The sequence below is a fragment of the Lathyrus oleraceus genome, chromosome 5 (assembly GCF_024323335.1).
Source record: "Lathyrus oleraceus cultivar Zhongwan6 chromosome 5, CAAS_Psat_ZW6_1.0, whole genome shotgun sequence".
NCBI lineage: Eukaryota > Viridiplantae > Streptophyta > Magnoliopsida > Fabales > Fabaceae > Lathyrus > Lathyrus oleraceus.
This window is the reverse complement of record NC_066583.1, coordinates 48,730,937-48,757,491: the sequence shown is the minus strand read 5'-3', so window position 1 is coordinate 48,757,491 and position 26,555 is coordinate 48,730,937. Positions and strand designations below refer to the sequence as shown.

At 34.7% G+C, this 26,555-nt stretch overlaps 1 pseudogene; it reads right to left on the bottom strand.

Annotated features, from left to right (window-relative positions):
- Positions 1-7,785: 7,785 nt before the first annotated feature.
- On the bottom strand, positions 7,786-26,011 carry LOC127078662 (putative leucine-rich repeat receptor-like serine/threonine-protein kinase At3g53590; annotated as a pseudogene).
- Positions 26,012-26,555: the final 544 nt, after the last annotated feature.

Below are 26,555 nucleotides of genomic sequence, written 5' to 3'. Positions count from 1 at the left end.
TGGTTAGATGGAAAAAATGGAGATGGTGAAAGGATTAGAAGAATCCAATGGTTTGTGTCCACGTTCAACCAAAATGGAGAAGTGCGTGAATGAGTGAATATTAAGACTGACAGAGATGTTCATAGGATGATGCATTATATGTTCAAAATTGTTTTGATGGTTGTAATCGCTTAGTTATTGTATTTTAATCGTTTTAGTTGTTTGTGTTGTTGTTTATGTAATGGTATTTCCTTACAAATTTATAATGTGAAATAAATTTAGCTTTTCATATATTACAACAGAGGTGCATGTGAATTTATCTGTTTGTGCTCGTTCCAACACTAGAACAGTTAGTACGATTGTGACCTGGATGACGACATGAACTACATAATCTAATCATTTTGTTCGCCGTATCCATTTCGGTTCGAATACGGGTGTTGTTTTGTGCGACCATTTTTCTTCCTTCGCATAACTTCGTTGTGCCAGACGATGTCCCCTTGATATTCTGGCCAGTAATCCTCTTTTACAACTATGGAAAAACTAATTTTGTAAACATTTGATAGACTAGTGACTTTGTAAACGTCAGATAATAAGTATAATGGATCCCTTCGAACCTTTGAACATGCCACAACGACATGGGAGCAGGGCGTACGAAAGGCTTGGAACTTTCCATAGTCGCACCGACCTCTATCTAGTTCCACTCTGTAATGTCCCATCAACATGCTCTCATTGTGATCCATGGACTTGGCAACACTATATCAACCTTTAGTACGGTCAAACACCGTGACCACGTGTGTGTTTGCTTTGCCAGCTTCATGTCTAATGAATTTCATTGAAACATCACTGAACAACTACCCAGATTGCAACATTGAACTCCATTTGGAACATCTGGTCTCAAACAGCGCCCCTAGCCTGAAATATGTTGCCTGCACCAAAGTGGTTATAGGTAGGTTACAGATGTATTTGAAGACAGAGTTCATTGATTCCACAAGATTTGTTGTCATGTGGCCCCAACATTGACCGTTGTCGTATGCCCTAGTCTATTTCTCCAATGGAATATTGTCGATCCACCGTACTGCATTTGCGTTTGACAATCTTATTTCTTCGCGGTAGTGTTTGAAAGAAGGTTTTAATAATGCGTAACCTGCATTGACAACCTTCTTCCGCAATGTTTTGTCTTTGATCTCCCGCATAAAATTCCGAGCAATATGTCTAATACAGAAGACATGCGTCGAAAGAGGGTCTTGCCAGCCATTATCAATGTTATTATATGCACTGATGATTGAAGGATGTCTGTTGGAGATCAAACATAAGTTAGGTTGAGGTGCAACGTGCAATCGGAGATTTCTTAGGAAAAAGCTTCATCCTTCAGTAGTCTCCCCTTCAACAAGGGCAAAGGCGATTGGAAAAATGTTGTTGTTGCCATCTTGTGTCACTGCCATCAGTAACGTTCCTTTGTATTTCCCGTACAACCATGCACCATCAATTTGTATAATAGGTTTACAGAGAGAAAAACCTATGATGCATGTGTCTCCTTGTTTCAAAGATCCTTGCATTTACACGTAAGGATTGTACTATATATCTGATGAAGGTTCATCAGAACCCAAACTTAACCTTGTCATGTGTTGAGATGGACAATATACATGACTAGTTGATAATGACTCCTCTTCTTCATCAGCGTTCACCATTGAATCGACCAAAATCTCGGCTTCCTCTTCTTCGTCATCTACGACATTCACCTCAACTTGTTCGTCGTCATCAGTTTCACAAAACACTTGTGACTGATCAATGAACTGAGACACTTGTTGTGTTTGTTGTGGTAATATATACAACTCTATATTGTTGTACCCAAATTATTCGTGACTGACAAACATATACTGAACATCATCGTCATCTCGAATCTTCTTCTGATAAAACTTCACCTAGTTTTTTGCAAACCAAACCAGATTTTTATAGATGATTTGTCCCACAGGATTGCACTACAATTTCATTTCTATTCTTTATTTCAGATGTGAAAAATTTGATCGTCGATTTATTGTAAACCGAGTTACCTCTGTGTTGCGAAAACAAAAACTGAATAATTGATGCTCAAATATTTCACCTTCGATATGAGAACTGATCATGTAATATTGTGAGGAAGACATTTTTTTAAATCTAACTTTAGTATTTCTTTTGATCTGTATGGGTATTGAAGGTGAATGCATTGATATGTTATTCACATGCATTTAAATAGGGTAAACATTGAATGCATTGATCACGTAACTCATCTGCACAGATAAGACAATGCAATGAAAATAGTCCATGCAGAGACAAGATAATACAATGCATGCGCCTGATAAAATCTCTGCACACACAAAGTATGCGCCTGCACACAAGAAATCTCACAAGAATCTTTGCCCTAATAGTACAAACAGGCGCCCATTCCCTATGTGCATAAAGAAACCTAGGTGCCATTAGCATGGGTGTCTCTTCATTGCATGACAATATTCACATGCATGCGCCACTAGCCTTGGCGCATGTGACCTTACATGTGAATATTGCATGCATGCGCCTAAGGCTATGACGCCTTCTACACTTTGCCATACATGCATCCAATCACATGTTGTGTAGGTTGCAAACCAAGTAAAGACTTCTTCATCTATAAATAGGGCATCAATTCACAACATCTAATCATCTACAACACTAATATTCAATCTCTGTAATACTTTTTATTTACCACACTCAAGCTTTGCAACACTCAACCTCTGCAACATTATGTCTCTGTTGACTTGGGTGATGAACACAGAGGAACACTCGAGAATATCTCGACATTTATATGTTATTACTCTTTTTTTATTTATTTCATATTTATTTCTTATCTATGTTTTTATTATATATTACTTCTTCTTATTGTATTTTTTACTTATGTTTTATTAGGACCCAAAGCGATTTCGATGTCGTGTACATGAATACCACACGATCCTTTGATAGAACCATATATTAGAGGATGTGGATTTGGAAATCTCCTCAACATAGTCTCGTACTCGGTGGACTACAAATTTGTTCTTGCTTTGTTTGAGAGATGAAGACCCGAGACACACACATTTTACCTTCCTTTCGGTGAGTGTACCATCACACTTGAGGACGTATACATGTTGTTGGGTCTACATATAGATGGTAAGATCGTGAATGGTAGAGTTAACCAGGACAACTCTATCTGCAGTGAATTATTGGGTGCCCCTTTGTGTGACGACCAAACTGAGGGAGAGTCATCCAGTCAAGTTAGGGGACAAGGTATAAATTTAAAATATCTTAAACAATATTATACGAGTATAATATTGTCCGAAGAATCAACCGAGTACGAAAAAATAATTAAAGCTCGGTGTTATATTATGAATTTATTTGGTAATTTTTTATTTCCAGAAAGTACTGGTAATACAGTAAATATTATGTATTTGCCGTTGTTACGCAACATTAATAAGGTAAGCACATATAGTTAGGGTTCAGCTGTGTTGGCCCATCTATGTATATAGTGCAATGTGTAAAAATGCCACAAAAAATACTTGTACTTTTTATTCATGTGCGTATTTGCTACAAGCATGAGGTTGGTTAAGAATGTCGTCACTCTCCCCGGTAAACGAGAAGCCATTAATATTCCCGTTTGCAACAAAGTAAGTTTAAAACTATACCATATAATTAACTAGACTTTATATTACTATTAACTGTACATAATATTTATCAATTGTTTATGATCTAGGTGGTCAGTTAGAGGGATGAACTACAATAGGTGTCTGAAACACGCTATAATAGTCTATCGCAATCTATTGGATCACATAGGACCAGACGATGTAATACTCCTACACAACTCTATTTTAATTTAAACATGCTTATCAAATTATTTATCATCTAATCGTATCGTATTGTTGTACAGTTTATTTGGAGGCCATATCTGGGTCTTGATCATTAGGTTAACCATGATGATGATGCAGTTTGGAAGCAAAGACACCAATTATTCGGTTCACTACTGTGGAGATGCACCAGAGTGACCGGGTAAAACTGCAGTTCGGCATGCAGCAACAAATTCCTGAACCTCTGACGTGTTTGGAAGATTGACATCAAAAAAGAGTCGATGCCCAATGGGACTGTTCCGACTGGAGAGACTTCGCAAAAGAGATGTGTCGTCATTGGAGGAATCGACGACAACACATCTTAAACGAATCAGTCATACATGATGCAAGACCAACTCAACAATATATGACATGGTTTAGGTCGATAACAACACATCAATTTGTGTCAAAGCCATGATATTTGATTGATCCACGCCAACTAGCTTCGTCATCATACGCCCAACAATAAGTCCCCGTCCAACACTAATGCCAAACAACCCAAACTCAACAACCAACCTCACACCATCAACCTACCACATACATCCAACAACCAAACACCCAACTTCGCAACCCATTCATGCCACCCACCCAACAACCAAACACCCAACCTCGCAATCCATTCATGCCACCCACCCAACCACAAAACCAAGAATCAAACCCTACCCACCAACAACTATATGCATCAACCACAACCGTCTATAGCCCAAATGATTCGTATGGGTCACTTCATCATAGCCCCCCACCAATGACCACCCAAACATCCCATCATCAAAACACCCAACCATTGTTTAACTATAGTACACCACATGAACCATTGCTTCGTTTGCAAAACGATTCAATGTCCCAATTCGGGCAACTATACCGTCCACAATTCACCCAATCACATCGATCCAACTACGACAACATGGACACCGAACTACATTACAGAAGCGTCGTTGGCCAGAGCCCCCCGACTATTGGGAACAAATGCTGACACATCTATCAAATACCGCTGGACCTTCACACCAACCATCATTGGATCAGGTCAGCACGCAAAGACCCCAAACACCTCAGGAAAATCGTGGAAGACCTCGAAGACAAACTGATGCACCTGGATGTGGAACATAAGGACATTTTGATCGGGCCGGTCATTAAATTTTTGTCAATCTCATGTAACTTTTATTATATCATGAATATTTTTTTTTAACATTATATTTCATTATTTATTAAAAAAAAATACAATGGTGTATGCGCCAGAGGAATTGACGCATACACCAAAGACCAAGCATAAGCGCCAGCTCACTTGGCACCAACATTAAATGCTTCCAAAGCATGCGCCAGTGATGCTGGTGCCTCCTTCTAATATAAAATGGATGCGCCAGTTCATCTGACGCATCTGTTTTGAAAGGTGATTATTTTTGATTTTTTTTTTAAATATTGATTATTTTAATTTTTTTTGAAAATAATAGTTATTTTAAAATAAAATAACAGAAAAGTCTATATCAACTACCACAATCTAATATAAATTAACAAAAAAATTAATTTGACACGTGTCCATTATAAAGACGAAGAGATAAACTAATTTGGTAAAAATCTTGAAAAAAATTCAAATCCAACTCAAGCCTTAAAAAGCTTTAAATGACTTATGAAAAATTGATAATAATAGTGAATTTTATTGGAGAGAAAATGAGTAAGATTTTATTTCTGTTGTTGGAGAAGTTGAGAGAAGAGGAAAGATTGCCTCAGTTTTGAGAGAAAGAGTAATTGAGAGTTTTCGAAGATGTTAAGGCATGCAAAGTTCAATTCACCTTGCAATTTTTGAGGTGTTGAGATTTACAAAGTGAAATTTTGTGTTAGAATGAAGTGATATTCACCTCGCAACTTCTAAATTAATCGGAATGTTTATCTACCACTTGACATTCAATAATTTAATTGGATTAATTTTCCTAAAAAAATAAATATTTTTTAAAAAGTCCTGTGTATTTTTCACCTCACAACTTAGTTTTAAAAATTTTGAATCTCCACCTTTAGTTGCGAGGTGATAAATATCTATTTTTTTTTACTTTATTTTTTTAAAATTTTGAATCGTGAGGTGATTAACACCCACGAGTGTTTTTTTTAGGTGATAAACACCTAATAGAAACGTTTCACAACTTCTTTCTTATTTTTAATTTTTATTTTTATTATTAGAATTTAATTGATATTCATTGATAGTATAAAGATTTTTTATATTGTCAGTTAATCACAATTATTGATTTATTTAAAATATTTGATTTTTATTTTAACCACTTAAAAAATAATATAAACGGATGATTGTGATGCATTGACCGTATAAAATTTTTTACACTGACAGTGCATAACAATTAATCTCTTATTATTATCACTATTAACAATAAATAATTTAAGAAATTATAATTTTTCTTTTCATAAAATAATTATATTTTAAATACAGGTAAGAATATCAAAACGATTTATAATTAAAAAAAGTGAACTTAAAAAAACCATCATTTCTACAAACAAAATTACATGTATTTTAGAACAATTTTTTTTTACTTAAATTATCCTAATTTGAAAACGGAAGAACTAATGTTACTCCATGTTAATGTGTGTAACCATTGTTTTATACCATTTGTTTGGTCGTTGTCCTTGTTGGAGGGAACAACACTCAACCTCTCCAAAATTTAACTTCTACAATTTTATTGGATCACATGTGTTACTTTAACCTGCCTGCCATATCTATTAATGTAAAAGTCAATCTTTTACCAATTTCAAAGACTCCAGTTGGTTATTGAAATTTGAATGAGCAAAGTTGTCTTTGTTGAATACTTTCTAAAAAGTGTTATTTTTATTTTATTTTTTATACATATTGATGTCACAGGTTGAAATATATAAAACTCAAACACATATTAAAAGAGAGAACAAGAGGAAGTGTAACTTTTCATTCTATTTTGTTTTTGAAATTGATAATACATAAAGCATTGCTTTCATGTCTTTATATAGGCCTTGAAGTACATATTCTTAGTGGCTAAAAAACTTTGTGAATTAATGGATAAGAAACTTAGCAAGGCAGCATAATTAGGCAGTGCATAATTAGGCGGTGATATTATCCACTAGTTTCCTTTCTTAACTTATAAGTCACAAGCTTAATTTAACTTTGACACATTGCCTTCTACATTCTTCTACAATTAATATTTATATTAATTGCCCTATTTTCTCAACACTTCTACACACTACTTGATTTAATTTCAACATTGCCTCCCTTAAATCAAGTTCTCAAATTTATCACTCCAAGCATCTTCTTCAATTTGTAAAATGACTCAATCTTCAATGGTTTTGTAAAAATATATGCAATTTGTTCTTCAGTGGAACAATACTCGACCACCACTTCTTTCTCAGCTATCAACTCTCTTATCTTGTGAAACTGAATATCAATATGCTTGGAACGTCCATGAAACACCGGATTCTTACTTAGCGCAATAGCTGACTTGTTGTCACAATATATCTTTGTAGGATTATTCTGCTTCTGATGTATCACTTATAATATTCTTTTGATCCATACTGTTTGAGTAGCACAACCGGTTGCTGCAATATATTCTGCTTCAGCGGTAGAAAGTGCAACAACTGGTTGTTTCTTTGAAGACCATGAAATTGCACCTGTGCCCAAATGAAATGCGTATCCTGACGTGCTTTTTCTTGTTTCAATATCTCCAGCCCAATCACTATCTGTGTATACAACAAGCTCCACTTCATTATTACTAGCATAAAAAATTCCATCAGTCAGTGTATCTTTGATATATCTAAGAATCCTCTTCGCTCCTTGTAAATGACTAACACGTGGCTCTTCCATGAATCTGCTAAGCAAACCAACTCCATATACTATATCTGGTCTTGTCGCAGTCAGATATCTCAGGCTTCCGATCAAACTTTTATAATAAGTTGAGTCTGCCATTTTCCCATAATTTTATCTTGTCAACTTTAACTTTTCTTCAACGGGTGTGTAAACTGGTTTTGACTGCTCCATCTTGAACTTTTTCAGAATATCACTTGCATACTTCTTTTGGGAAATGAAAATTCCATCATTCTGTTGGACGACTTTAATGCCAAGGAAATAAGACATTAATCCCATATCAGTCATTTCAAACTGTCTAATCATAGCCTCCCTGAATTTTGTAATCATCTCTGAATTATTTTCAGTGAAAATCAAATCATCAACATATAGACACACAATAAGAACATCTCCAGGATCAATGTATTTGATATATAATGTGTGCTCATGAGGACATCTCTGAAAACCATTTTGCACAAAATAAGAATCAATCTTATTATACCAAGCTCTTGGCGCCTGCTTCAAACCATATAACGCTTTCTTCAATCTATAAACTTTATCTTCCTTTCCTTTGATTACATATCCTGCAGGCGGCTCAACATACACTTCTTCTTCCAGATTACCATTAAGAAATGCAGACTTAATATCCATTTGATATATTTTCCAATTATTCTGAGCTGATATTGAAATAAGAAAAAGCACGTCAGGATACGCATTTCATTTGGGCACAGGTGCAATTTCATGGTCTTCAAAGAAACAACCAGTTGTTGCGCTTTCTACCGCTGAAGCAGAATATATTGCAGCAACCGGTTGTGCTACTCAAACAGTATGGATCAGAAGAATATTAGAAGTGACACATCAGAAGCAGAATAATCCTACAAAGGTATATTGTGACAACAAGTCAGCTATTGCGCTAAGTAAGAATCCGGTGTTTCATGGACGTTCCAAGCATATTGACATTCGGTTTCACAAGATAAAAGAGTTGATAGCTGAGAAAGAAGTGGTGATCGAATATTGTCCCAGTGAAGAACAAATTGCAGATATTTTTACAAAACCATTGAAGATTGAGTCATTTTACAAGTTGAAGAAGATGCTTGGAGTGATAAATTTGAGAACTTGATTTAAGGGAGGCAATGTTGAAATTAAATCAAGTAGTGTGTAGAAGTGTTGAGAAAATAGGGCAATTAATATAAATATTAATTATAGAAAAATGTAGAAGGCAATGTGTCTAAAGTTAAATTAAGCATGTGACTTATAAGTTAAGAAAGGAAACTAGTGGATAATATCACCGCCTAATTATGCAGCCTTGCTAAGTTTCTTATCCATTAATTCACAAAGTTTATTAGCCACTAAGAATATGTACTTCAAGGCTTATATAAAGGCCTTGAAGGCAATGCTTTATGTATTATCAATTTCAGAAACAAAATAGAATGAAAAGTTACACTTCCTCTTGTTCTCTCTTTTAATCTGTGTTTGAGTTTTATATATTTCAACCTGTGATATCAATTTTTTGTTGTTAAAACCATTCGAATTCATTAAAGAAATATATAAAACTCATACACACATTAAAAGAGAGAACAAGAGGAAGTGTAACTTTTCATTCTATTTTATTTCTGAAATTGATAATACATAAAACATTACTTTCATGCCTTTATATAGGCCTTGAAGTACGTATTCTTAGTGACTAAGAAACTTTGTGAATTAATGGATAAGAAACTTAGCAAGGCAGCATAATTAGGCGGTGATATTATCCACTAGTTTCCTTTCTTAACTTATAAGTCACAAGCTTAATTTAACTTTAGACACATTGCCTTCTACATTCTTCTATAATTAATATTTATATTAATTGCCCTATTTTCTCATCACTTCTACACACTACTTGATTTAATTTCAACACATATCAAAAAAATAATCAATATTATTACTTTTTAAATAATAATTATCTTTTTATATATAATATCCTTAATTATTTATTACATTTATTTTAGTTTTTTTTTTATAATAATTACTTAAAGATAATTTTAACAAAAATGCAATTAATAATATATATGAAACTTTGCAAGTGACAATTAAAAATGAACAAAAAAATTATTAAGAAAGTGACACTTAAAAAAAAACAGAGGGAGAAACATATTCCAATGGAAGTTAACTCTTTTATCCGTTCCTTTTTAAATATCACTTACTTGATAATTTTATATTATTTTGTAAGTGTCACTTGCAAAACTCAAGATACTATTAATTTTACTTTTGTCAAAATTATAAATAGATAATTATTATAGAGAAAGAAAAAGTAAAATGAATATAATAAATAATTAAAGATATTATGTGTAAAAGGAGAATTATTACTTCAAAAGTAACAATATTGATTAACTTTCTTGGTATGTGTAAAAAGTCAAAAAATGACACTTAAAAAAAACGGAGGAAGTATTGTTTTCAAAATTCAAGGTATTATCGATGTCAAAATTGTTGAAGAAAAAAATAATTAAAGTAGAGTATAGGTAGTTTTTGTATAATTGGTTACCACTTTGTCCATAAGTAAATAGAAGTGACTTGTAATCGGTTACGTTTTGTGTAACCGGTTGCCACCAAGTCGGTAGCAAATAGAAGCGATTTGTAATCACTTACATCTTTTACGTAATCAATTACATGTTCGAAAATTTTATTTATTTTTTTGTTAGTTGATTAGCTGAATAGTTGTGTATTGATGTATAAATACTGAACTTGAGTTGTTAATGATAATGCCACTATTTTCACCATATTCTCTCTAATTCTCACTCTCTCTACATTTCCACACATGTTCATCATTGTTCTCTTATGATTGGATTTTGCTCCTAACATTTGACATCAAGAGTCTGGTTCTTTGATCAAACACTTAGTGTGCGACATGTGCAGCAAAGATGGTGGATCGAGCAATTATTAAGGTGGAAATATTAAAGGAAGAAGAAGAAAAAGGAAAGATGATAAGATAAATGTTCAATATTACAATTGTCAAAATCTTGGAAATTTTGCTCGTGAATGTAATGCCAACAATAATAATTCACAAGAAGCTGAAGAAAAGTTTGCAAGGCAAGAGGATGATGAGAGCATACTATTGATGGTGATTATGGAAGAAGAAAACAATAAAGGAAAAGACAACTATAACCGATTGCAAGCAGAGCGTAACTAGTTATTAGTTGAAAATGTGATGGTGACTATGCGAGAAGATGCATAATGCAATGACCAATGATACCTTGACTCCTAAGGTTCAACTCACATGATGGAAATGAAGGATTGGTTTGTAAAAACCAATCAAGCGATGAAAAATAAGGTGAAATTCATGGATGACTACACACAAGCAGCATAGGGATTAGTGATGTATCAATCAAGCGAAAGAATGACGAGCATTCTTTGATTAAAGATGTGTTGTATGTTCCCGGAATCAAGTGTAATCTTTTAAGCATTGATCAATTTACTTGAAAGACATTACAAGATTCACATAGAAAATAAAGTATTGAAAGTTATGGATGCAAATGGGAGTTTGATTCTAAAGGCCCATATGGCTTAGAACAAAACTTTCAAGGTTGAACTAAAAGTAATGGAGCATAGGTATCTTGCAATTTAGCTAGTAGGGAAGAATGGACATGGAATTATAGGCTTGGTAACTTGAATTTCAGAGATCTCAATGATATGTAGAAAAATAACATGGTTACAGGGCTGCCATTGATCAGTATGCCAACTGAAGTATGTGAAAAGTGTGTGCAGGCTAAACAACACAGATGCAACTTTAGAATGCAGGATGCAGAACCAAGTGTCATCTAGAAGTGGTGTGTTCAAATGCTTATGGATCGATGCAAATGGAATCAATTGGAGGTAATAAATACTTTCTCATTTTCATTGATAATTATAATATAGATTTGTGGACTTACTTGATCAAAAGAAAAGATGAGGTGCTTTAAGTGTTTGTAGCGGTAAATTCATGATCATCAAGCTATGGATAAGCTAGACATCAAATAACAAGAGTCGCCACCGCGCTTTTATTTGTTTCCAAGGGAAAAGGGAAAAGGTACGAACAAAACCCAAAAGTAAGAAGTTTTCAAATCAAAACTAATAAAATGTCAGAGATTACAGGTAAGGGGGTTGGTTACACAGAAGGAAGGGGTTAGCACCCAAAGTGTCCTAGGTACTCATATGGAGCCCTTTTTTGTGTTCATATGTATTTTGGACAAATTGATGTTGACAAAAAAAGGGAGTGATGGGATGAGAAAAGAATTCATTAATTATATTTTTGTGTTTGACAAGACCTTCGGACTTGTGCCTACGTACCAACATAAAAATGAGGGATCAAAACCTCGTAGTTCGTGATACAAATTTCAAAGTGGATGCATTACTTTTAACAAAATTAAGTTTGAAAGGCACAAAGGCCTAAAAATGGTTTGAATGAGTTAGTTCTTTTTGGCTTTTGAAAGTTTTAGGTCAAGTATAGTTAAGTCTATTTACAAGTTTGATTAAGAAAAGAAGTTTGAAAATGCAATGGCATAAGACCAAAGTTTCTAGTTTGCAAAATGGTCAAAATTTAGAAAATGACAAGTTCAAACAGAGAAGTTTTTTTGAAAGGAGGAAGAGATTTGAAATTAAAGAAATGGGGAGGAGATGAAGAGACAAATCCTATGCACAAAATTAAAAGTTAAGAGTTGAAAGGATCTGAACGATGGGTAGCAATCCAATAGGCAAGAATGCCATATAGAAACCCAAAATTCCCTTGGATATTAGAATCAAGCAACAAACAATGCATACAATTATAATCTTGAAGAGAAAGGCATCAAATAAAGATAGCCACATCCAAGCTTAGCCATTCCATGATCTTCTTCAGATTAAGCCCATTTAACAGATGAATTCCACAAGTCACAGGTTCAAAATAACAGCTTCACAATGATCATGTTGCAGATGAACTCAAAGGGATCTTGAATGATGTATCATATGAAGTTTCAAACTGCAAGCACTTGGTTTCACAAAAGTTGGCATTGATCAAGTCCTTTAGCATAGGGAGATTGCCTAAATTCTAAGTCCAATTTGTCCAAGATCAAGTCAACAGTCCACACAATAGTTTTTTTAGGGTTTTTGTTCTTATTATGTACATTAATGGTCCAAGACCACACAAACAAACAAAATATACACAAGCAAGATATAACACACAATATGGTCCAAATGGACAAAGGGAAAATGACATTAACATAAACAATTAGAATGGTATGAATAATGGCAAATGAATAGAACTTAAAAATTAAAGTGCATTAAAATAAAGGACTTGAAATTAAATGTTAGTTGTTAAGAGTTAGAAGTTAGCATTGTTTTGCTTTTGCTTTTCATTTTAAGTCATTCTTTGGAGAACACTCAACCCACTTATCACAAGCATGGATCCTTGAGCCAAGATATCTTCCAAAGGAAGGAAAAAAGGTCAAGTTTCCATACAATACCATGAAACAGGGGAGACTTACAATCTCACTAACTAGAATGCTATGCCTTTTGTGTCAAAAATTTAGCTCTATGTTAAGCAATCGTAATTGGACTTATGTAGAAGTGACAACTATTTGAGGCCGGGCAATAAAATTTTGGTGTTAATGCATGTTAGAGACATAGTATAATGGACTATGCTCATGAAACATACCACACACAAAAAAGAATATGCAAAAGAGGTGGCCTAATCTCATCCATACTTATGTTGATTTTGCAATCAACTAGCCTTAGGACTTAGAGATATCATAGGCCAAATGAGATGGATTCATAAAGAAGGGGAGTGAGATGAAGAGGGAAGGGAATGAATCAAAACTTAAATTGTTCAAAGGAGGACTTATACCAAATTAATATCATTCATTTATTTTGGGAGATGGAATGTACATTCCATCAATCCCCTAAATCCAATGATATTAACTTAACAAAGTCAAATCAACCTTGACCAAGGCCCAACAACATGAGTCAAACTTGCACAAATCATCACAATAGGTCAACACAATTATTTGACATTTATTCAAATTAAAAATTCTAAAATAAGGCATTTAAATTAAATATGGTTTGTCAAATTCCTAAAACCTCATCAAAACACTAAAGAAATGGCTATGAGATTTTATCATAGGTCAAACAAGGTCAAAGGACCTTGGAGAAACTTTTTCAGAAATTTTAAAGACTTAAAAGTATTTTTAAACAATTAAAAATATTCATTAGATCAATTAAATCATGAAAAATATTAATAATGATTCAAAAAATAATTTTAATTCAAAATATGAAAGAGGAAATTATTTGAAATTATTTGGTGAAACTCTCATATTTTGTGGATCAATATTAAAATTAATATGAATTAATGAAAATCAAAGGAATAAAAATTAAAATCAAAAAATCAAAAAAACGTGAGCCACTTGATCTCCCTCATTAATTGAGGTGGTAAATCAAGTGGCTGAGCGCGCACAATCCATCATGCACTTGAGTCAACTGATCACACGCGTGGTAATCAACATGTACGTTCAGGATTAAAACATTTTGAATGGATCTTGTGGCTGGGAGACGTGCCAACACACCGCCGGAGCCAGAGCTCCGGTCTTTTTCTCCGGTGAACCTCACCGGACTGGTCCACCCTCAACCATCACCAAAATAAAAAAGGAGGACATGATCTGAAAGAAAAAAAGCGTAAAGCACGAATCTGACCTCAATTTCAACTAACTCCACATATATAGAAAGATATGAGGAGTTGAATTTTGAGGTGTGTCAACTGAGTTGCTTCGATTTGACCTCTAAGCAACTCAATCTTCTTGCCTACATTGGTAGGACTTCAGACAACCATAGATCTAAGAGAATTGATGAGAATTGAGTGAGAATCGAAGAGATGAAGTTTTCTGAAAATTACCTTCAATGCTGTGCAAAACTTGAGGTTTCTTGCTTCAAACATGATCTGATCACACTTGAGAAGCTTGCAGGGAGTGGTTAGAAATGGTTCAAGGCTTTGGATCCTGGAGTTCTTGAATCTCCAACAGTTGAGATTCAAACTTAATTTTTAGATTTAAAATTATTAGGTTTTCCTTTAGAATGAGAGGTTTTCAATAGGGGGCAAAGATGGCGCGCAAGGTCTGGTTCAAATGAGCTCAGAGGCCATGTATTTATAGCATTTGGGATTGATAATTGCACACTTGAAAATTTGCTAAATTTGACAATGTGATGCACAAGCTTGTATGGGTGTGTACAAGCCCATGAAGAAATCCATTATGATCCATATCCAACTGTTCTGAGGTTCAAATGATGCTTGATTGGCAAGGCAATGTGAAATGGAGTTTTGGACACTTGATTTCCTCCAATGGTGCAGCTCTATTAAAGCCATGCGTAGCCCTAACAAACTTCATAAAAAATGCATGAACTTGGGTTCTTTGGAAAGCTTGGATCAAGGGAAACAAGTTTGATGTTGAACACTTTTTCATTTGGAGCTTGGATCATGGTGAATTTGAAGGTGGAAGTTTGGAAATTTCAACATTTTGAAATTTTTTCTAAGTGTCAAGCCATATATCTCAATATTCCACCTTGCTTAACTTTTTATGTGAGCTTCAAATGAGAAAAGTGTCTTCATTAAAGTTGTAAATATTTCAAAGACCTTAAAAATGGTCACTAATTTCATTTAATTTGGATTTATAATGATGGAGTTATGCGTTTTTGAAGTTTAGAAAAATCACTTGTTCAAAGGTATAGGTCAAAAATGACCTATAATGTATCTTCATATCACATGCTCAAAAAAGTTGATTTATCTCTTACTCCAAACATAAAAGTTAAAGTAGACATCTTGAATTTGATTGTGCAACTTTTAAATCTTTCATCTCATAAACAATGAGCAAGTTATGGCCTTGGGAAGTTGAATTTCAAATTAGGGTTTAGACAAAATGACCTATAATGTTTCAACATTGAAAATGATTTTCCAAGCAAAACTAGCTCTAGGTCTCAACATGAAAGTTGTTTGGAATGTCATTTATAGTAACTTTGATCTTGGAATCATTTTCATATGGTGAAAATTGTAGGAGATATGACCTAGGGAGATCCAGTTTTGATCAGATGAATTCATCTGGTCAACCACCATCAACCAACTTGCTAACCTTCAATTCTCTTGACTTTATTGGCTCATGGTAGATTATATATGCATAATATGATGAATTTTGAAGTGTACTTTGAGGAATTTGATCAATTTATGATATAGCTTGTTGGAAAAGTTACTCAAGATACCTGATCAAACTAGGGTTTCCAAGGCAAATCACCTCCAAACTCTTGAAGAAAACTTGATCAATATAACATGTAGGAATCAATGGGACTCATATATGATGCTTATAACCATTTTTGGGTCAATCCATGGTTGTGGTCTTTGTCATAAGGGTCTCAAACCCTAGATATGAACTTGATAAATCAATGGGATCATGCCCTACCTACAAAAGAGTTAGGCAAATGCAAAACATAGTTTTTGGTATTTTAGTTAGTAAAATGATAATATACAAGTATGATACAATCACATGGTGCTTGGTGATCTCTCCTAAAACAAACCCAATAAGAGAGGGGTAAGGAGGATGCCAAGGTATGATCCCAATGCTAATGCTTATGATGAAATTGCATGAGGGATCTTAGGGTCAAAATTGGGGTCTTACAACTGCCCATATTTAAGGACATTCTAACTGAGGAGGTGAAGGTTAAAATCTTCAGCTCGACTAAGTAGAATAGGCTTAAATAACAACATATAGAAACAAATTTTGGTCCCTAAGAGACCTCATGATGCATATGATATGAATGTAAAAGTTAATGCTCTGTGGGGAAATATTGCCATAGAGGAAAAGAAATCAAAGAGACCGAAAGTCCGCAGGAGTATAATGTGTAAGAACAAAGTTGGTTCTACAATATATCTCTAAGATTTTGATGATAACAAATGAAATTCTGGTATCAGATATAAGATGTCGAAGGTAATGTCACGACACTAATATCTGGTAATACACAATGGATAAACAAAAACAGAATGGTAAAGCAAATAACACAAGCAATTGTTAACCCAGTTCAGTGCAACTCACCTACGTCTGGGGGCTACCAAGTCAGGAAGGAAATTCACTAAAATAGAATTAGTTCAAAGACTCTCCGTACACTTTAACAAGTTACAGTATTTATCACCTAATCTCTACCCGTGCAATTTCTACCTAAGCACTCTTAGATATGAGAACCCACTCACTTCCCTTACAATCACACACCAGTGATTTTAAACAACAATCCCTTGAGAAAATAAAATACTTTTCAATTACACACTCTTGATTTTACTTCACAGTTTCAATCAAGAAGACACACTCTTGATCTTGCTTCACAGCTTTGATCAAGAAGACACACACTCTTGCTTAACAGCTTTAGAGTGACAAAATACAACCACAAATCAGTCCAATTTAATCATCAATGGATGTCTTGAATGACCTACAAGTCTTACGACTAAATAGACACAAACCCTAGCTCTCACTATGTATTTCGCTCAGTCTTGGTTGTGTGTTCAAACAGGTTTTCTAAGTCCCTTTTTATAGAAGCACTCAGCTGGGCTTGGACATCTTGAAAACCCTAAATCTATTTTCCAATCAAATCTTTTTATAACAGCTGTTTAGATCTCCTTGGAAAATAAGTAAATCTGGTTGTAATCCATGATTGAATACGCCAGCTAATCATATCTTCAATCATCCAAACATTTCCATTAATTGTGCAATCACAAAACACCAGACATTCATACTGAATGTTTTGTGTACAGGATGTCATGACATCGGGTCTGACATCTTGGAAAAATCCTGCATAATCCAATAATTCCTTTTATAACTTTCAGCAGGTACAACCATATCTGATGTCATGACCTTGTGTATGTCATCTGAAACAATCCTGCATGAACATGTCTTTCATTTAAGCTCCAACAGGTACATGCAATATCAGAAGCCTTGTCATTGTAAGTGGCATTCTGAAACAATTCTGCATGAACATGTTCTTGAACTCCAGCAGGTACATAGGATAGCTCATGTTAAGACATCACACATAACATCTTGTGAACACTCTTTGTTTTACCAAAATTGCTGCCAACACTTAGAATCAACAACAAAGGATGAAACAAAAATGGTACTTTAACGAGATTTTTTCTTAGTGTGCAGGACTCTGACCATTTATGTAGGACTCTGACCATACATCAGATAGAAAATATTCGATGATCAGATGCCACTCAAAAAGGATGCGTCTAGAAGGTTCTGATTCTAATCAACGCAGATACCAGTGCAACATTAAGAAGTCAGAAGCTTCGATAAAAGACTACTAAATCCAGACTCTGATACTAAAGAAGTCTAGAGCGTTGAGAAGCTCTGATGGGGTTATACATAATCATCCTCTGAAGACAAACTCTGATATATCAAGACTCTGATGTAGACTCACCAGTACAGAACACGTAACCGAAAATAATCTTAATATGGAAAGAAAGTATTTCAAGAAGGGAATAATGAGGCGTGCAAAACTGTTTTAGAAAGAAACAAGGAGAGTAACGACATTAATCATTCTTCAATGATCAAGATTCTGTCATCACTCTAACGGTCCTTCACAACGACTATATAAAGGACAAAATACTAGAACACACCTGAGATACAAAAAAAATCTCATTTATCCTCTCTCATTTTTCATGAGTTGCTGCTCTTACGTGAAAAGCTATTGTTCTTATAATTTTGTAATATTTGCTTTTTGTTAGAAGCACTTTACATTACAATTTATACTCTTGCTTGAACTACTTCCTCAAGTGACTCCGCGCAGTCTGAATACTTGAGAGGGCTGAGAGATTATTCTCTTAGACGTTTGGTTGTGTAATCTTTCAAGATTAGTGGATTAAGTCCTTTTTGAAGGCGAAATCACCTTGGCCAGGTGGACTGGAGTAGCTTTGAATTTCAAGCGAACCAGTATAAAATTTTGTGTGTGTCTGTTTTCTGAAAAAGTATTTTTATTTCCAAAACAATTCAAACCCCCTTTTTTGTTTTTCTCAACCTTCAATTGGTATCAGAGCTTCGGCTCTGTTATTGATTTTCTAATCAAACACTTAATAGGGTAGAGAGATCCAGCGTGAGAAAAACTATGGCCAACACCAATGAAAGAGATAGTTACAATGTTAAACCTCCAATATTTGATGGAGAAAAACTTGATTATTGGAAAGACAGAATTGAAAGTTTCTTTCTGGGCTACGACGCTGATTTATGGGATATTGTCACAATTGGCTACACACCACATGTGACAGACGTTGGCGTTGCTATTCCCATAAGCAGAATGTGAGATGATCAGAAGCGTGAATTCAAAAACCATCACAAAGCCAGAACGATACTACTCAATGCTATTTCCTACAATGAATATGAAAAGATCACCAACAGGGAAACAACTAAAGAAATACTTGACTCCCTGAGGATGACTCATGAAGGAAATTCTCAAGTCAAAGAAACAAAGGATCTGGCTCTAATCCAGAAATATGAAGCCTTCAAAATGGAGGACGATGAAGCTGTAGAGGTAATATTTTCTAGATTTCAAACTTTAACCACAGGACTCAAAGTGTTGGATAAAGGATTCACAACTACAGATCATGTCAAAAAGATTGTTAGAAGCTTGCCAAATAAATGGAGACCCATGGTCACAACTTTAAAGTTATTAAAAGATCTGAACAATATCAGCCTTGAGGAACTCGTCAGTTCACTCAAAAGCCACGAGATAGAACTGAAGGAAGATGAACCTCAAAAGAAGATCAAGTCTGTAGCATTAAAGTCCAAATCCAAAAGACGCAAACCAGATAGAAACAAAGCCTTCCAGGCTGAAGAAGAAGAAAATGATGACTCTGAGAAGGAAGACTCTAACAACGAAGAAGAATTATCCCTTTTAACCAGAAGAGTAAAACAACTCTGGAGAAAAAGGAATAATAACTTCAGAAGACCAAGACCCAATGGGGATCGATCAGAATCAACTTCCAGAGGTAAGTCAAACAAAGACATAACATGCTATGAATGTAAGGGAACATGTCATTACATAAATGAATGTCCCAAGTTGAAGAAAGAAAGCTCTAGAAGAGAGAATTTCAAGAAAAATTCATTCAGAACTAAAAAGGGATTGATGGCCACCTGGGACGACAATGGATCTGATTCCTCAGAATCATACTCTGAAGAACAGGCAAATGTTGCACTCATGGCTACCACCTCCAGAAATACATCAGATGGAGAATCTGAATCTGAAGAGGTATTTTCGGATCTTTCTCGCTCTGACCTTGAATCATGCCTTTCTGAAACTCTAAACTCATACAAGACACTTAAACAAAAATTTAAAGTTATAAAAGAGGCTCTTGAAGAAACCATCGAAGAATGTGGTAAACTTGAGATGACAGTTTCAAAACTAAAAGATGAAAACCGAACTTTGATATTAGAAAGAGACTCCACAAATAAACAATGTTTAAAACTTGAAGAAGCGTTATCTCAAGCTCCACAAACTTCGAACACAGTAATTTATGAATATGAAAAATCTTTTCAAAAGTTTCTGAAAAATGGGATAGAGAAAAGCATAATAGCATCCATGATTTATGGAATAAGTCAGAATAATAAAAGAGGAATAGGGTATGACCCCAGTGAAGATGAATCTTCCACAAATGACAAACCTAAATCTCCGTTTTCTTATCATTACACACATACACAAGCACAACGTTTTGATAATGCTAGAAAACCCAAAGTTCTAAGAAACTCTGGAAAAACTAATCATAAAGGACCCAAAAGATTCTGGGTACCAAGGGATAAGATTGTTTATGTTGCAGATATCTTATGCAACAGAGTTAAGACACCAGTCATGGTACCTGGACTCTGGATGCTCGCGACACATGACGGGAAGAAAGTATATGTTCCAAAGCCTGGAACTTAAAGATGCTGGCTTCGTAGGTTTCGGAGGAAATCAGAAAGGAAGGATCAGAGGCTCCGGAACTATTGGTAATGGAACTCTTTCCTCTATATCTGATGTTCTCTATGTAGAAGGATGAATGCATAACCTGTTATCAATAAGTCAAGTAAGTGATAATGGCTATGATGTAATCTTCAATCAAAAAACATGTAAAGCAATTAATCAGATCAATGGAACAGTCCTATTCACTGGCAAGAGGAAAAACAATATTTACAAAATAAATCTTTCAGACTTAAAAGAACAAAATGTAAAATGTCTGATGTCTGTTCATGAAGAGCAATGGGTATGGCATAGACGCTTGGGCAACATTAGCATGAGAAAACTCTCTCAGCTAAATAAACTCGAGTTAGTTAGAGGTCTACCGAAGCTGAAGTATTTTTCAGATGCTCTATGTGAGGCATGTCAGAAAGGGAAATTTTCCAAAACATCTTTTAAAAAGAAAAATATTGTTTCCACCTCTAAGCCTCTGGAACTTCTTCACATTGACCTGTTTGGACCTGTTAAAGTAGCATCAGTCAATGGAAAGAAATATGGAGTAGTTATTGTTGATGATTTTAGTCGATGGACATGGGTAAAATTCCTAAAGCACAAGAGTGAGTCTCACTATGTATTCACTAGCTTCTGTTCCAAAGTGCAAAACGAATTTGACTCCAAAATCATCAGAGTCAGAAGTGATCATGGTGGAGAATTTGAAAATATTTTTTTTGAAGAACTATTCGATTCTAATGGAGTATCCCATGATTTCTCCTGTCCTAGAACTCCACAACAAAATGGAGTTGTAGAAAGGAAGAATAAGACACTCCAAGAGATGTCCAGAACCATGATCAATGAAACAAATGTGGCTAAGCACTTTTGGGCTGAAGCAGTCAATACAACGTGTTATACTCAGAATACAATCTCTATAAGACCTATTCGGGAGAAGACTCCCTATGAACTATGTAAGGGAAGAAAACCCAACATTTCTTATTTTCATCCTTTTGGATGCTCTTGCTTTATTCTGAATACTAAAGAACATCTAAACAAGTTTGATTCAAAAGCACAAAAAGGTATTATGTTAGGATACTCAGAACGCTCTAAAGGCTGCAGAGTATACAACACAGAAACCAAAATTGTGGAAGAATCAATTCATGTTAGATTTGATGATAAGCTTGACCCTGAAAAGTCAAAGCTAGTTGAGACACTTGCAGATCTGGAGATTACTCTTGCAGGTTCTGACGAAAAGACCCAAGCACCAGAAGTATCTAATAAACAAAGTCCCTAAAGCCTTAACTATCCAGAAGAAATCAAGAAACTGCCCCAATATCTCTGAAGATTTGAATTTGGGAAACAAGGATGAACCTGTCTAAACTAGGTCAACATTCAAGATACCTGAAGAAATCCCTCTAGGACTAACATCTCTGATTGAGCCTACTTCCTGTGATGAGGCACTTCAAGACAACGACTGGGTTCTAGCTATGAAAGAAGAGCTAGATCAATTCTCAAAGAATGACGTCTGGGATCTTGTTCCAAAGCCTAAAGGAACTCACATTATTGGAACCAGATGGGTGTTTAGAAACAAACTGAATGAAAAAGGAGAAGTTGTCAGAAATAAAGCTCGATTGGTGGCGCAAGGGTACAATCAACAAGAAGGCGTTGACTACAACGAAACCTTTGCCCCCAGTCGCCAGGTTAGAATCTCTTCGTTTACTTGTTTCATTTGCTGTAAATCATTCTATCAAACTATATCAAATGGATGTCAAAAGTGCATTTCTTAATGGTTATATATCAGAAGAAGTGTATGTCAATCAACCTCCAGGTTTTGAAAACTCCAAATGTCCAGAACATGTTTTTAAACTTAAAAAATCATTCACTACGCCAAATAAGAGAAAAGAGAGCGCTTTTTTTGGCCTATAACAGCGCTTTAAAGCGCCCTCTAATCTGGCGCTGGCATAGGTAAAGACAGCGCTTTTTTTCCTGGTGAAAGCGCTCTCTAAAGTGGCTCTTTAAGCCCTTTAAGGGCCACTTTAGAGGGCGCTTTTTAAAGAAAGCGCCCTCTAAAGTGGAAACTTTTAAAGGTTTAGAGGGCGCTTTTACTGGAAAGCGCCCTCTAAAGTGGAAACTTTTAAGGGTTTAGAGGGCGCTTTTACTGGAAAGCGCCCTCTAAAGTGGAAATTTAAAGGGTTTAGAGGGCGCTTATTTTAGAAAGCGCCCTCTAAAGTGGGTGGTTATTTAAATTTTTTTTTTAAAAAGCGCTATATTTTTTTCTTTATTTTAGACAACCTGTATATTGAAGCAGTACACCTAAAACTGTATAATTTGAAGCCCTTTTTCACACATTGCATTCAACAAGCCTTATATACAACAATCCATACATATACAACAATCCACTGATATATAATCGTTTAACTTCTAAAGATTCTAAATATACAACCAATTCATAACTTAAAAAAAAAACACTAAGTAGCAAAAGCATCTCTGAGATGTATGTTTTTTTTGCTAGCCGCAGTCTTCTTAGGGTCCGCTTCCTGAATCGAAGTTCATTTCTAGCAGCCATTCCTCGCATGCCGGTTTGAATACAAACAGCTTTGGAATAGGTAGTTTTATAAGCACTTCTCGAAAGATACATGCGGATTTGTTTCTGGATTATCAAAAAATTCATTTTATTAACTAATTCATTTTACAAAGTGATTTATAATTTGGGACAATTTCTTACCAGAAATCCATTCCCTTAGTGTGCGGTTGGGCATGAATTCATAAATCAGCATCTGAACCAAGAAAAGAAGTATATGAAATGATACTATAGTCAACTATCAAGCAAATATGGCAAAACTTATGATGATATGCATAAGATAAGTGTAGCTATAGGTTATTTACCTGCTCTCCTTCTTCGCTACAGTAGCCTAATAGAGAGACAAGATTTCGATGATGTAACCTCGATAAAAGCTCAATCTCAGTCAAGAACTCTTTTTGTCCTTGTAATGAATTTTCTCCTGCTCGCTTAACGGCAACAAATGTTTCATCAGATAAAATGCCCTTATAGACATTTCCATAACCTCCTTCCCCAACTTTAGTCGAGATATCAAATTTGTTAGTGGCGTGAGTCAACTATTTCAAAGTGAATGCTTTCACACCATCTATTTTGATACATACATTAGAGGTTGCAAAAAGAAATAGCCATTCGAATAAATTTTACTTCTTCAAAGATTAATCAAATTGACATTATCAGAAGAAAGCGTTAAAATACTTACACGTTCGTTTCCTGGAAATCAAGTGCATGTATTTCGAATTTCTTCTAAAAATTAGGAGCATGGTTATTGCGGTTATTGCTAAAACAACAGCAACGACTCCTATTATAATAGCAGCAATAATGCCTGTTTTTCTCTTTCTACTCTCTGTATTAATAATTACTATAACAATAAAATGAAAGTACTATTAGAGAAACTCAAATATAATAAAGAATAATAAAATGCTGAGATTGAGAAACTTACTATTTGCATAAGTTGAATAGAGTTTTATTTTAGAAATTTTAAATACAAGTTGACAAGTATATTCTCACAATCTTTGAAGATAAGGATATATTCCGCCTCGGGGAATTGATCCGTTGAGTTTGTAATGGGACAAATCACTGCAATAGCAGAAAAATACTATATAAATATTGCGATGAAGATAAGTTAAGGTTTAAAATATATACAAAGTTTATAAATAAAATTGGCTATTTACATACACAGTTGTCATATTGGTTGAAAGATTATTTGACGGTATAGACCCAGTGAACTGATTCCAGCTAAGATCCCTAAACCATGAACCAATCGCAAATGAGTTTGTAGACAAAACAGAAGAAAATGATTTCGTTGTCATTAGGCACAATATAAAGCTGAGCCACGAGATATACTTAAACATACAAATATTTACGACTTGGTATTGAATTTAAATCGGGAATAGCTCCTTGCAGGCTGCAATTTCTCAGACTCCTGTAAAATCAAGAGGAAACATTAGCTCAAAAAACAAAAGCCATGTTCTTGAATTTATTATTGAAAACTTGACGGTAAGCTTTTCTAAGTCCAAATGAAGCCTAAACAATGCCTTTTTTAAATACTTTTAATACACACATTTACATGAATACTCTTTGGCCGTGAATCATGGAGAAACAGATACTCCATATCCTATGTCAAAACTCAAATTTGAGGCTTGAAGGAGTTAGGAGAGAACACGAGACCAAATTTCTAAAGGCGATTTCGAGGCCGTTTAAAAGAATGTTTTGACATAGTGTATGGACAAACAATAGTCACTGAATATTTGTAGCATCATATATTGAGCGCGAAAAAAAGGACACGTAGATAACAGTACTTACAATTTTACAAGCCTGGGTAAATTTTCATAGGTAGAAGGAATTCCATTCCCGCTGAAATTATTGTTATCAAGTTGCCTGTAAGTGAAACAAGAAAGAATCAACTTTCCAAGACAAAAAAGATTGATTAGAGCATAACTTGAACATGTTCGCTAATCCTCCTCCACAGATCAAGCAAAAGCATGTCAATAATGCAATATATACAATGAAAAAGTTATTATATGTTACTATTCTAGACAATGTAGAGCATAACATACAGTATTTCCAAACTGTGTAACTTGGAGAATTCTGGTGGAAGATATCCCGATAAGTTATTGTTATCCAAAAGCCGGTAGAGTCATGTTAACAAGCAGACACAGTTAAAACTTGTAAAAAAAAGAAAATCAATCTGGAGATGCAACTCTAAAGTTTCAAATCATAAAGGAAATTTAAATTGGCTTCAATACTCACAAATGCATAAGATTGGAAAGGTTTGAAAGTTTGGATGGAACTTGACCAGTGAACGAGTTGTTGTTCATGTGGCTGCAATTGCAAGACAGAAAAGCAGCAGAATAAGTACATGTAAGAAATCGAGCTTTATGTTCTGTTGATGAACAATTTTGGTTTAGACATCCACTTACAGGTGTCTAACGTTGATCATATTCGCTAACGATTCTGGCACAGAACCTGACAGTTGGTTTTCATCTAGTTGGAGTCTATTCATATTCGTAAGGTTGCCAAGCTCATCCGGTAAACTGCCAGATAATTTATTTCCATTCAAGAGCCTGCGTATAAAACATCTCAATTAAGCGCTTATGCTATAAGCTCTAGTCATACAAAAACTTGACGAGGATCAATACTAATAATTCATTTTCTTTGGTAAGTTTCTTACAAGAGTCTCAACGATGTAATGTGTCCGATTTCCTTTGGTATTGTGCCAGTCAGATTGTTCCACATGAAATCCCTTCAGCATAAAACAACGAAGATATTAGCACGGTATAACATATCATCGTTTATTCTTCTAATTCATATAGAAATTGTTTACCAGGAGATAGTAGAAAAATCAAACCTGGTTGAAATGCTGCTGTAACTTCTCATTTGTCAAATTGATACAAAATTGCTCGAAGCTGAACAGGGCCGATGTAAAGTTAGTTACTGTTAGAACAATAACTGTGGTTCAAAAGTAAATAGATACGAAAAATGTAAATAGAGAACACAAAAAATTCGATCACAGGGATTGGCCAAATGTGCATACGTCTATAAACTTCATATAAAATTAGGCAAGAGGGTGGTTAAGATTAAGAACCTGTTTGTCTTGAAACTCTCGAATCCGTATATATCTAGAACTTCAATTAAGTTCTTCGAAGTCAGAAGAGAAACAAAAAATGAACAATAGCGAACGTCAGAAGAGAAACCAAGTAATATGAAGATTAGAAAAATACCTATGGTGTCAAAATCGAACAGCTAACAACGAATTAATAGAAGGAGGAAACGTCGTAGATCTAACAGAGGTGGAAGGAGAACGCCTTAGAAGTAGCGAAAATCGTAGCAGTGAGAACCCTAACGTGAAAAAGAACGAAAATAACAGAGAGTGAAATAACAAAACGCGCAGTATGTTATAATTTTAATGTTTACTAAAGGG